At 38.5% G+C, this 13,420-nt stretch overlaps 1 long non-coding RNA gene across 1 annotated transcript; it reads right to left on the bottom strand.

The window, feature by feature from the left end:
• Positions 1–348: 348 nt before the first annotated feature.
• Positions 349–3,005, bottom strand: LOC125105304 (uncharacterized). Its single transcript, XR_007128865.1, has 3 exons — positions 2,844–3,005; positions 2,036–2,203; positions 349–1,142 (listed from the first exon to the last, which is right to left on the bottom strand). It is a non-coding gene; the product is annotated as an uncharacterized LOC125105304 (long non-coding RNA).
• Positions 3,006–13,420: the final 10,415 nt, after the last annotated feature.

Below are 13,420 nucleotides of genomic sequence, written 5' to 3'. Positions count from 1 at the left end.
AATCTCAATCTCAGACACTAGAGATGTACAAAAGCATCCTAAAACATGCAAGGTGACTAATGTTTTTGAATATTATTAAATAATATATAGTCAAAATGAAGAAACAAAGGCTAAGTAAAGAAGAACAGTATCATCTATAGCATAAAATGGCAGTATGACTTGGAGAAAGCTATTTAACCTTCCTAGAACTCTAATTGCTTATCTCCAAAATGAGCATAAATGTTCTTAAATCATCATTAAATGTCTCACTCCACACCTGTCACATTTCAAACATTTAATAAATAAATAAGCAAACACATACTGAATGTACAAAGAAATGCCTAGTTAAATGACGTGCATTTTAGTTATTTAATCTTATAATCTTGCATATAATGAGACAGTCTTTGGTTTCCATGCGACGTTTAAATTCATGGCATTTCAAATGGGAAAAAGGAGGATTTGCCTGACTCGACCGTAGATACCGGCCCTTCCTGTGTACTGATGTTAGATGGCTTATCCAGGCATGCCTATATGTGAGTAAGCCTAGTGTTGATCTGCTTCCAGTTTACCTAAACCTGTCTGAAAGGTAGATCCAGACAGCTGAGTCATTCTCTAACAATTGCCAACTGGTGATGACTTCCCAAAGCCAGACAATCCACCTCCATGGTTCTTCTTCTTCTTTTTTTCCCCCCCCCCAAGTTTCATAAAGCAGATTCATTATTTTCCATCTATGGTGTCATAAAACAGTGATTCCAAAAACTGGGAAGGTAAGTGATTTCTTGGAAGCAAAAACTATAAGGCGGAGGCTGGAAGAAAGACCTAATTATGGGTAGAGGTGCTCAGAGGCACAGGAGACCAGGAAGCACACTACCAATAATCAGAGAAGTTCTCCCTGACTGCCGGGATTGTTGTTATGATTTAAGGAGAACAACAAAAGGACTCCACAGTGAGAGACCAAACTACACTTGCCCAGATTCATGCTAGCGCTTGCTTGAATTTCCTCATACACAATTCCTTCCCCCATGGCCCTACTCATCTTTTCTTGGAGACAAATGTAGGTTCAGTTTCTCCAGGCTTCAGTCAGACAACCCAGCTGCCAGAAATGTGCTGGCTGATGATCTTTCTGGAGCTACCTCTCTGCTACTTACTTGCATCTGTCAGATCTGGAAAAGGAAGGAAGAACAGAAGACCCTTGTTGTGAAAAGCCAGGCTATAAACTCTGTGAAAAACCAGCAACTAATGGTAATGCTCAAGCACTGTGTTAGCATTAATTAGATTTCTATGTTGTAACATTTGCCAGTTATTAACTATAGTTTCACTTTGCCTCCTTTTACTTTGTTTTTATAATATTGACCAAAAAGTATTCCTTCAATGAAGTTCTTTTTCAGTATTTATGAAAATGTGGCCTACCAGGGACATTCTATAAATAGCAAATAATTAATGTTTTATCTAATTTGCCTGCAAAACTACTGGCAAGATACTATTAAGGCCAATACATTACTTAGTTTATCTAGACCATAACAGCAGTTAAAAAAATAGAATCTCTAGCCATATTAAAGAAGATAAAACGATAGTTTCATGTGAGGTTTACACAAACACGTAGAGATAATGGAAGTTATTTTGAATATTGGCAGACTTGCGAAAGGAAATGGAAATTTGTGAAAGTGAATTACTATAAGTTGTTAACCATAATTCAATATTTACTTGCAGACTTTCAGAAAAGTAGTTCACTGTTCATTTTATGCGATGAGTTGTTAATATTACATGAAATAACAAATCGGCATCATAACTAAACAGAGTCTCTGGGCAGTTATCATAAAAAGAACGAGGGAGATCTAAGCATGGGAGTTGGGTTTTTTACTGGCAAATGGATTCTTCTGTACAACGTGAAATCTGTCATTACTGCTTTCTGACCAGAGACGCTTCAGGGTCAATTTTAAATGTCTTCATTATATGAATCTTATTTATTATAACTGTGGGTGAGATTAAACTTGTTAGAATGAGAGCCTATTATATCATTCTGCTATTTTTAAAACCTTAGGAATTTCACACTTACCCAAATGAAGGACTGATATGTGGCCCTACAGCCATTCCCATTATGGCAGAGCCATTCCAACAACATTCTTGACATGCTTGACGCTAAAGGCATGCCCAGACAAATGTTCCCCTGTTCTCCATTCCCTTCAGTTTCTGGTGTTAAGTACTAATCGAGCCCTGGATCACCCTTCAGAAAATAAAGTAAGATAAAATAAAATAAAATCCACAGAATATGGCAATGAAGTTTCTGTTGATGCCGTGCTGGAGGCCGAAAGACATATTCATGAGTGGCACTCTGAATGGGAGCTGAAGTCATTTATTTAAAATGGCAATGAGACAACCTCTTAAAAAGCTCCAGTGGGGTGAACAGAGGATAATTTGGCCAACGTCCCCTACCAAGGGCTTCAAACTTAGACTTTTATCATTATTTCCCAATGATGTTCTACTTTGTTATGAATCAAACTGTATCTCCCTAAAAATTCGTATGTTGAAGTTCTAACTCTGCAGTGTGATTGTATTTTGAGACAATATCTCTAGGAAGGTAATTAAAGGTACGTTAGGTCATAAGGATGGGATCCTAATCCCTTGGATCTGGTGTCCTTCAAAGAAAAGGGACAGTAGGAGTATGCCCATACAGGAAAGACCATGTGAGGACACAGCAAAAAGGTGGCCATCTGCAAACCAGGAAGAGAGGTCATCCAGAAACTGACCCTGATGGCACCTTGATCTTGGACTTCCAGCCTCCAGAACTGTTAGAAAATAAATTTCTGTTGTTTAAGGCCCCTTGTAGTATTCTGTTACGGCATCCCAGGCAGACTAATACATACCTATAATCACACAGGTTAATCTGAACTATTAAAAGATGTTTGCCACTCTTCCAATGCTTATCCATTTATAAAGCCACATTGCCTGAAGCTAATAATAACAACAGCAGAATCTCCTGAACTCTTTTTCTTGATAGGCACTGTTCCACGTATTTTCATTTTGTAAAGTAATTCATATCATTACCTGTTTTACAGATAAGAAAAGGAGTAGAAGACAGTATAAGTAACTGATCCAAAATTGAATAACATACTCAGAATACAGAAAAGCTTGTTTATAAATCCTGTTACTATGGGGGGTGGGCGGGAAGCACAGGTGTATCACTGTGCATTTGTGTGTTTAATGGTATTTGCTTAACAAATGTGAAAAATTTAAACTTTACACAATTAAAGAAAGCTTTTTAGTCATAAATTTTATAATGTATTGAGAGTCTCCAAAAAAGAAGATAAAAGGACATTTCAAGGAAAATCACTATAGAGGTATACAGAATTGTCTCCAGTAAGTACATTTATCTAAACCTGGAGCAAATTGCTTGTATTTGAAAACAATTGTGATTTTATATATCTGCTTTCAAGTTGAATGCCAAAATTTCCTTTTGAATCCTGCAGTAAGGTTAGAAGCCAACGTATTTCCAGGAGGTAGGAAAGCTACTATAAGCTTATTTTTAACTTGTCAGCAAGTAAAAATCTAACTAATGTTCATCTTTCTCTGACAGCACTTGCTTGGAAGCTTCCATAGCTTTGATTAATATTTAAACACCAGGGCTTTCAAAGCAAATTTACAAGCTGAAATTACTAAAGCTACAATAAATACAGAAACACGTTACTACTTTATTTTCTACATGAGCTAAAAAGAGCAGCCATTAGGAATGAGCAAGTACAGGAAGGAGGAACTTTGTTTTCAGTTTGTTTTTTCATTGACCATTAGAAATGCACACTGTAAGGAGGGACTTATGGTGGTTTTGTTTCCTAGTTCTGGAGCTAGACTGTATGTGAACACTGGCTCCACCATTTCCTGGCTGTGTGACACTGGACAAGTTATTTCTTCTTTCTGTCCCTTAGTTTCCTCATCTGTGAAATGGAGCAGTGACAGTATCTCTTTCCTAGGAATTTTATACACCTTAAATGAGTTTACAACAGATAAACTGCAAAGAACAGTGCCTAGCACATAACAATTATTCCATATGTGCTGGTGTTTAATTTTTTTCCTATAAAAATAAACAATGAAGTCAAGATTCTACAATATTCAGCCATTAATTCAACAAATATTCATTCACTCAATAAATATTTATGAAGTCCATACCATGGCCAGGAATTGGCTCTAAAGAGTTGAATAATTTGAGGGACCTGTTGTCTAAAGTCTAGCATTATAGTGGGAAGATCAGACACATACATTTCAGGTAGATGCTGCCTGCTGAGCTATCTGTTAGAACATGGACCTAGGAACTCATAGGGAGTTCTGGGAAGGGCTTTCTGGAAGGAGTACTGCTGGAGCTGATTTTGCCACTTTATGGCTCACTTAGAAGAGGATATAGAGACAGACATTCTATTTCTTTTTTTAATCACATTCAAAGTATTATTTGTTTCAGGGGTACAGGTTTGTCATTCATCAGTCTTACACAATTCACAGCACTCACCATAGCACATACCCTTCCCAATGTCCATCACCCAGCTGCCCCATCCCTCTTACCCACCTTCCCTCCAGCAACCCCCAGTTTATTTCCTGAGATTAAGATTTTCTTATGCTTTGTTTCCCTTTCTGGTTTCATCTTGTTTCATTTTTCCCTCCCTTCCCTTATGTTCCTCTGACCACTGCTATTCAGCATAGTACAAGACAGCCATTTTCAACAGAGGAAGCAGAACAGCAAACTAACCAGAAACCAATGAGAGGTGTGAATAGCTTATGAAGCATAGGTAAAGGGTCCGTGAGGAAATCAAGCTGAGAATTAAACACTGACCCCATAACTTCTCCCAATTTCTACTTTTCTGCAATACCCTGATGGTCCCTTTCATTGAGGACCATTAACTCAATTCTGACTACATGTGGGGAAGAAAAAAATGCATGATGACACTCTTGCCTCGTTGTCCAAACTGGGGCAACACTCCAGTAAATAACCAGGTCAAAGTCATCTTGGTCTAAGGGATGTGATTAATTGGACATATTCCAAAGCACACTAATATTGGAGTGCACTCATCTCACCTGCAGATGTAAATATTTTAATGTGCAGCTCAAAGATGGCTAGACAAGTGTGAGTCCAGAGACCACCATAATATATTTAAAATTAAAGCTCAATATTAAGTAGTCCCATGAATGTAATAAAATTTCACATCTGGCTACAGAGTACACATTGTCTAAATTAGGGAGATGAGAAATTGCAAACTAAGTGTGAAAGCAGCTTCAATTAATGACGGCTATTTATGACCTAGCCTGTTCTTTTGATGCATACAAAATCATTGAACTCGTGGCACACAAAAGCCTGAAAAAACACAGAAAGATTTGGGATGGGAGAAATATTTAATCATACCAGTTTTATCACAGGTCGGCAAGGCCATATCTTTAGGTGGGCCAAAATCAACAATATTAAAATGAATAATTTACCCTGTTCTGACTTGAAGCCGATGGACTGTTTTATGCCGAAGGAAGAAAAACACTGAGCTTTGTAACTCTTCACCCTGATTGCTTGTAATGTTCATCGATCTGAAACAAACAGTGCATAAATCTGTTCTTTAGCAACAGACGCAACTGAGATGTCGATTAAAAATGACCGAGCAGAAATTGGAACATGATTACCAAATCCATAGTACTGAACACCATTCACTGACTCATACACAGCTACTTCATTGAGAATGAACTAGATAAAATATTCTTTCAAAAAACTGAATTGTAAGGGACACTTTATGAGATACTTGTGAGACATTTTTTTTTTCTTTTCTGAGATAAAAAGATGAGTTTCTGATAGATAGTCTTGAGAATTCAAACCATGTCCCTTCTAATTTTTCTTTTGTCCTTTAATGAACAAAGATCACACAGTCAAACTTCATTTGCCAGTTCTGTTGACAATTTGGACAATGAACTATGTTCACCTAATGTTCCTTTAATGTTACAGAAGCTCAATTAAAGAAAGCAAGCTTATGTTCTTCTTTTTTTTTTTAACATTTTATTTATTTATTTGGCAGAGAGAGACATAGCAAGAGAGGAACACAAGCCGAGGGATTGGGAGAGGGAGAAGCAGGCTTCCCACCAAGCAGCGAGCCCAATGCAGGGCTGGATCCCAGGACCTTGGGATCATGACCTAAGCCAAAGGCAGAGACTTAAGGACTGAACCACCCAGGCACCCCAAGCTTATGTTCCTAAAGGGGACGTAAGTTACTCTAATAAGTTACTCTAATGTTAATCTTTAGGACCAAAGGGTAACAGCAAATGATATGAGTTCTATAGTCAATGACTGCTTACCAGAAGCCATTGCAGCATAATGGTTCCTCCTCTTCTATAGAACAGGAAGCTGAGACATAGAGCATCTTAGCAGCTAAGCCACTTGCCAGAATAAACCTCCAATCAAATCTCAGTCTGAAGGGCTCTGTGGTTCTCACTAGTACAATGTACCAAATATTTATTGCTCTCAACCTTCCAGGCACATGGTAGGTAGGTACTTCCTTGTTCCTTTGTAGTTGAATGGGAACATGGGTCTAGTAGTAGCCAATCAGTTGCAAGCACAGAGACACACACCCTCTCCTGAATAATGTATGTAAGTGTTGGAGCAAGACTCCAGAGTTCTCTTTCCCTTGGCTCATGCAAGTGACAAGGTTCTAGCTAGTGGCTTCACTGTCAACCAGAGTCCCAGGGAGTCCCCAGATAATCTTCAGAGCAGCACTGGAACAAAACACACTTCTCTTGTTTATAGCATCTGGGTTTTGGGAGCTGGTTGGTTTCCACAGCCCAGCTTCATCTATCCTGATGGATGGAGACCACAAAGCCTATTCTCCATAAAGTAACCCATAAACTAGGGATATCATCATAAAACGAAGTCACAAGGAACAGAGATAAAGCTTCATGATGAAATGAGGATGAGATTGGGGCAATAAAGAAAGAGAAAACCAACCTGAGAAGAGCAATTTGGAATCTCAAGTATAAACCAAGTGTAGAGACTAAATTCACTTGGCAGTTTTGGAAGACCACAAAGAAACTTCCCAAAGAATTCAAAGTGAATATCAGAAAGCAATTGAAACTTAAGAAATAGTGAGCTTCAGAGTGACAATAGTAAAATGGGAACTTACTCAAAATATCTCTTCTCAATATAAAAGGACCCATTTATAGATAACTCTACACTTTTATGACCATAGCATCATTGTTGGAAATACTATATAATGCTAGTACCTCCACAACCCTCAGGATGAGAAGATATTATTACACTCTCTTTTCTAATTCTTTGCACATGTTTCTAAAACGTATTTTTGATAATAAACCAAACACATGTGCTGTCTTAGGAGCCCTCATTGGGCTATAAACCCTCTGGAGGAAAACTTGAATGGGAGAATGCTAGCTTAAAAAAAAATCATCTTATCCCAACATGCGTCCAACAATAGCTTTCAAAGAATGATCTGGGGAAACTCAGAGAGCATTTGTGTTGGACTTTGCATACCCATTTAGGGGCCTGGATGTCTTTACATTGACTATGGGGAACCAGTGAAGAGCCATATACCTGGGATAATGATCAATGGGAAGGCAGCTCTGGGGAAATTATACAGGGCCTTCTGCAATTCCTGACTGAATTTGATCAAGCTTTTAGATGTTATGAGAATGGTTCTAGAGAATATGGTTAAAGGGAGAAAAAAAAAATTAGAGTTGGCTCCCCCCACATGCCTTGTCAATAGAGTGTATTAGCAGAGAGGAAAGATTATATATTTCTCTACTAGTAACCAATTCTATCTTGCTTTCACTACTGGTTTTTTGATACTTATTCTGGCAATATCTGGAGGCTTCCCCTTTACTGTGAGTTCTTCCCTTGAAGCTCTAGGTTAGATTAGGTTCCCTTACCTGGGGCTCCCATTAACTCCATACATTGCACTATCAGTCTATCTGGCACAATGCAATATAATTTCTAAGTACTGTCTGTGTCTAACTCTTCCACAAGACTGAGAGACTTCTGACAGAAGGGACCTTCTGATGTTCACTGTTGTGTCCCTAGGACTCAGGACAGGGGCAGACACAGAGTAGCTCAAAGCAAGCTCATTAAATTAAAAAAAAAAATCAATGAATGAATAAACTTGAAACTAAATGATATAACTGTTGAGAAGGTAACATATTACTTCACTGTTTTACAAGTAAACCTCAGTTAGAGTCCCATCTTCTTACATAATCAGATTGTTGCAAATGCCTTACTGTATAGTAGCACATTCTCATCTTTGTACCTGTTACTTGGCCCAAGATCATCTCATTTAACACAATATACTATTGTTTTTGATTTTTAGATGAAAAACTAAAGCTCAGATTGATTAAGTGCTATAAAAAAAATAGTCCCTTTAGGAGACAAGGGCATGCTTTCTAATCAGATGACCTTATTATAATACCAGTAAACCTGATGACTCTGAAGTGTGAGCAATATTTCTCTACTGCTTGCAATTCTAAATAATTCACAATAGCATTCATATGAACTCACAGAGTTAAACATATTCTCATGACAGAGACATCTTAAGTGGAATTTTGTAACTAAGGTGTAGTATTTTCTCTTAGAGCAAAGATTTGGAAAGTAGACTACATGGTTTCAAATTCCAACTCTACACAGCCTATGGTAATAGGTCTATATCTCAATTTCTTCATTTGCAATATGTTGCACATGATTGTTGGAGGCTTAAGTTATTGAATAGCTATAAAGTTCTTAGGGCATGGGTTATCCCAGAGCTAATGCTTAATAGATATTATTTCTACCCTCATTGGAACTACTTGAGTCAACTGTTAGACCATTATCATCAACATTACTAAAAACAGAATGGAAAAATTCCATTTTTCTATAAGTTTTTCTATGTATTACTATAGGATTAGAGATTGTGGCTTTAGCATGGAAGACCCTTTGTGATCAGAGGGCCACGCTCTCTGAGCTTCACCCACCTTGAATGTGCTCTTTAGCTGTGTTGTTATGTCTGCATATTCCTATAAAGAGGAATGCCTCCAGGCATTTCCAGCTTTTGCACAGCTGCTCATTCTGCATACAGTGTAGTCTCCTCTTCACTTGTTGTCCTTTTCCCTGAAAAAATCCTTCCACAACTTTAGGATTCAACTAAAACTCATCTACTCTGAAAAGACTCCCATGTACCCCTTGCAGCCAAACCTGGCTAAGAGCCCCTTCTAAGTGCTCCAACAGATGCTGCACCTACCCCTGTGATCATGCTTATTGATCTGAGTTTGCCCTGTGCTTGCCTGCCTTGCCCAGTGAACAGACAGCAAACTAACCAGGGGCAGGAGCTGAGTCCTTTCACCTTTTTTTTGTTGTATCTGGCATCACATCAGGAACATCAGAACCCCTAATAAATAGGTGCTGAGTGAATAAATAGGTGAGAAGTATCTTTCAGGTGGACTAGAGTTTATCTGCTCAATTGCTTAGAACAGTACTTCCCAAGCATTTTGAAATCAGGACATATAACTAGCTCCAGGAAAAAAAAAAAAAAAAAGGATGGGCAGTTTGTCCACTTGAGCCCAATATCACAGGTCTCAACCAGCCTGGACCACTGAAGGAGCACCCATCCACCACACCTAAACATGGAGGAGCACCCCCTCTCCCCAAAATAAGAAGCTGTGGCTCAGAATACAGAATATGACAGCTCATCCTTCCACTTTTTCAGCCATCTTCACTCTGTCTTCCTCAGGCAACCCTCATGACTTAAAGGTGATATTCTGCATTAATAACTGTGAAGGTGGCAAGTTTGGTATCGTTGGTTGGAGCAATCAAGATACAGGGTCTAGCACCCTCTCTGTTTTCTAGAGATGAGCACTAACATACCGTTGTCAAGTAGCAAAGCTTGTTTCTTAATTTTCCTTATAAAAATGAGCTGTTAAGACCTGCTCTAGCTACATCATGGGATATTTCCAGGATAATATAATTTGCTACAGACAAATTCAAAGTGAGATAGATAAAATTCTATATGGATATAGTAATGAATTGCAAATATATACTCCTAGCATATGAAACGATGGTATCCATTACAAGTAGGTGGACTATGTAATTTATTTTATAAACCAGGACATAAGTGAGAGTGAAATAAGGTACTGTTAAGAAACACAACAAGATGACAGGCAATCGGGGCGCCTGGGTGGCTCCGTGGGTTAAAGCCTCTGCCTTCGGCTCCGGTCATGATCTCAGGGTCCTGGGATCGAGTCCCACATAGGGCTCTCTGCTCTGCAGGGAGCCTGCTTCCTCCTCTCTCTCTCTCTGCCTGCCTCTCTGCCCACTTGTGATCTCTCTCTGTCAAATAAATAAAATCTTAAAAAAAAAAAAAAAGATGACAGGCAATCATCAATAGGCCACCACCAGGACTCCATCAGGAACACCATCACCCAAATTACAATGAATATTCTAGAAGATTCTAGAATTTGAAATGTTTCTTTTAGTGGCATCAGCATGTTTGTCTTTGCAGTATTGCAACACTCTGTTTATATTTGGGGCATTTATCACCTTTTGAAGGGAACAACTTTTCTCCCCGCACCACCCCACTGCAGTTGAAACATAGCATGGCAACTTGGCCCTGTCAGTCAGACATTCTTAACCCAGACCAGGAGCATAGGAAGCTGAGGATACTCAATATCCTTGCAGATAAGTATGGTGGCAGCCATAAGAGCTACACTCAGTTTCCAGAGGACCAATGATAGTGGTTTTAGCAGCAAGCTCTGATTGGTTTAGTGGTACAAGGTGGTAAAGTCCATGCACAAAGATGGTGGAATGCTGTCTTCAAGGGGCCAGCCCCCCAGGCTCTGCTCCCCAGCACTACCGATGTTGTTTTTATTTCCTTAACTTCCAAGACCAGGTCCATGGCCATCCCCAGGGATCTGGGAACCACATTTAACCTGCACCCTTCAATGCATTTCTTTTCTGCTTACATTAGCCAGAGACAGTTTCTGCTCAAATCTAGATGGACCCTAATAAACTAAAATTAAACTACACCAATGAAGTAACCAAGGTATAAGTCATATAGGTTGCTTACAACCACATCACTAGAAAGAGAATCAGAACTAGAGGCCAGATCTACTGCTCCCAGTCTAGAGAACTTTGTAACTCCACACACTGAAGATATCCAAAAAACATTAGTTTAATTTGCTATTTTGTGTGTTCTATTATATATTTTAAATCGATGCTTTCTACAGGGCCACACTTTGAAACAGGTGATTGATGCAAGCACTCTTGCATGGAATGGTGCAATTATTCCACAATAATTAGGGAAACTTCGTAAACTATTGTCAGAGAACTAAGAAAAAACAAAACCTGGGAAATGCCTTTTACAACCTTTGTTCTTCAGAAATGACAAAATATATTTATCTTAGAAAATAAAAGCTAAAACAAAGAAATATGTTGAAAAGAGAATTGTGTGGATATTAAATAGGCAAGTGTCCAGATCTTCTCTACATGGGGTCTCAGAAATACATTTTATGATGATGTGGTTTGATTAATGAAAATTTAAAAACTATGGGTATTTACTTTTTTGGAAAGAAACACCACTGGAATGGATATTCTTTCCTGTCTGTTCTTGAAAAATGCACCTTTGCTGTGATATTTTTAGACAATTTATTATGGGTGAATCTGTTTTTCTTAACTCTATCTACCAAGCTTGCATGTCATTCCAAAGGAATAATTTTAATGTCTACTTGATGTTGTCTATAACACTACATCTTCATTTCTTATTTTCTCTTTTCCTTACTAGGTATCAAACATGCTGGCCATTTCACAAACTGTTGCCAAAATAATCCTAACAGCCCAGAGCAATGAGTATATAGAAATGCATTTATTGGTGCAGCTCCCCTCACTTCACCTGGTTTAGCTTTGCAAAGACCCTTAAAGGATCTGAATCAGCTTTTAAAACCAAGAAGGCAACTTTAAGTCCAGAACATCTGCCCCAGCTGCATTTCCCATTTTGGCCGTGGGCTCCAGGAAGTACTTGAGCCTGCAAAGCTGCCAGGACATATATTCACAGACTTGGAACTTGAGTTACCATGGAACAGCATCCATGGAAGTCTCCTTAGACTTCTAAAATCCTCCAGTATCAGCAAAATGGAGAACACATAGCCATGAAACAAATTAGTCTGAAATCTGTTTAGAGACCAAAAGTGGTCGTCACACATCTGGAGAAAGAGTGCAGGGTGGTCTGGGTAGGGAGGGGGAGCCTAAGAAAAGGAAAATATTAATTGAGCAGATCAAGGAAAAGGAGAATAGAAAAATATCAGACTGAATGTAGACACAAAGTTGTTAGCGGATATTGCTTTGTTTGCAGAAATGGAGAGCACAGGCTCCTGCCAGAGAAGACCTGTTCCAAGACACAGCTGCTGTGCGTGTGCTTGCCTGGTTCCTACCCATTTCCTGCTTCCCTCTCACTCCCACCAAACATTGAACTTGACACAAGCATGCCTGCTTCTGTTACCGGTATTGCAGCCAGGTTGAAATAACCTTAGCACTGCCCAAGGACATCTCTTCCTGCTCTGCTTCTTCTGGGTCCCAGAACCTCAGCTATTGTTAATCAGTTGGCTCTAGCTTAGACAATGTTGTCCTTTTGCTTAGCCAAGCTTTGTAACTTAGCTTACACTGATGAGAAGAATGGGCCTCAGTTTTCTTATCTGTGGAATGGGAATGGTAGTAGTAAAGTGGTACATTTCCATGGGGTTATTGTGTCTTTTCCATAAAGAAACCTACATTAGAGTGGTTAGAATGCTACCTGGTACAGTATTCGCACTACATAAATATTTTCTCTCTTTATCTTCTGTGTGTTCTATGAAGTTTTAGTCTGAATGATTACTTATTATGAATTCAAAAGAATTTTCCATCACAATAACCTTCCATTGCTCTGAGTTCATTGTAAACTCACTATCCAAGCATTCATTCTGCCATCATACAGCTCTCAAAAAGATACCACCTGACTTAAAACAAACACCTCTTTTTTCTTTCAGCCTGCTCCCTAGGGTTAGTTGATGAGGAATAAGCTGTAGGGAATTTTGGAAGATGACGGAAATGTTTTAAAGGTGGATTGTGTTGATAATTTAATGCTCTTCAAATTTGTTAAAAAATCAATGTATTCTGCTCTTACAATGGGTGAATTTTGTGGTATATAAATTATACTTCAAGGAAGTTGCAAAATGGAAAAAAATGATTGTTTTTAAAAATTTCTCATTTTGTCTTTTAGGGAAAAAGAGGCATAAAACTATAAAAATCAGTATGGAAATGGAATGAAAGCAAGTACTACATCACTCTAAGTCTTTCAGAGTTTTGGGTTTGTTTTGGTTTTTGGTTTGGTGGGGGGGTTGTGGGTTTTTTTTTTTTTTTTTTTTTTTTGGATGGCTCAATTATTTACTTTAGAAATAGTAACACATTCCTTGGTTACCAAACATC

Source organism: Lutra lutra, chromosome 7 (genome assembly GCF_902655055.1).
Source record: "Lutra lutra chromosome 7, mLutLut1.2, whole genome shotgun sequence".
In the NCBI taxonomy this organism is placed as follows: Eukaryota; Metazoa; Chordata; class Mammalia; order Carnivora; family Mustelidae; genus Lutra; species Lutra lutra.
Note: the sequence above shows the minus strand (reverse complement) of the source record. Positions and strands in the feature narration are given on the sequence as shown.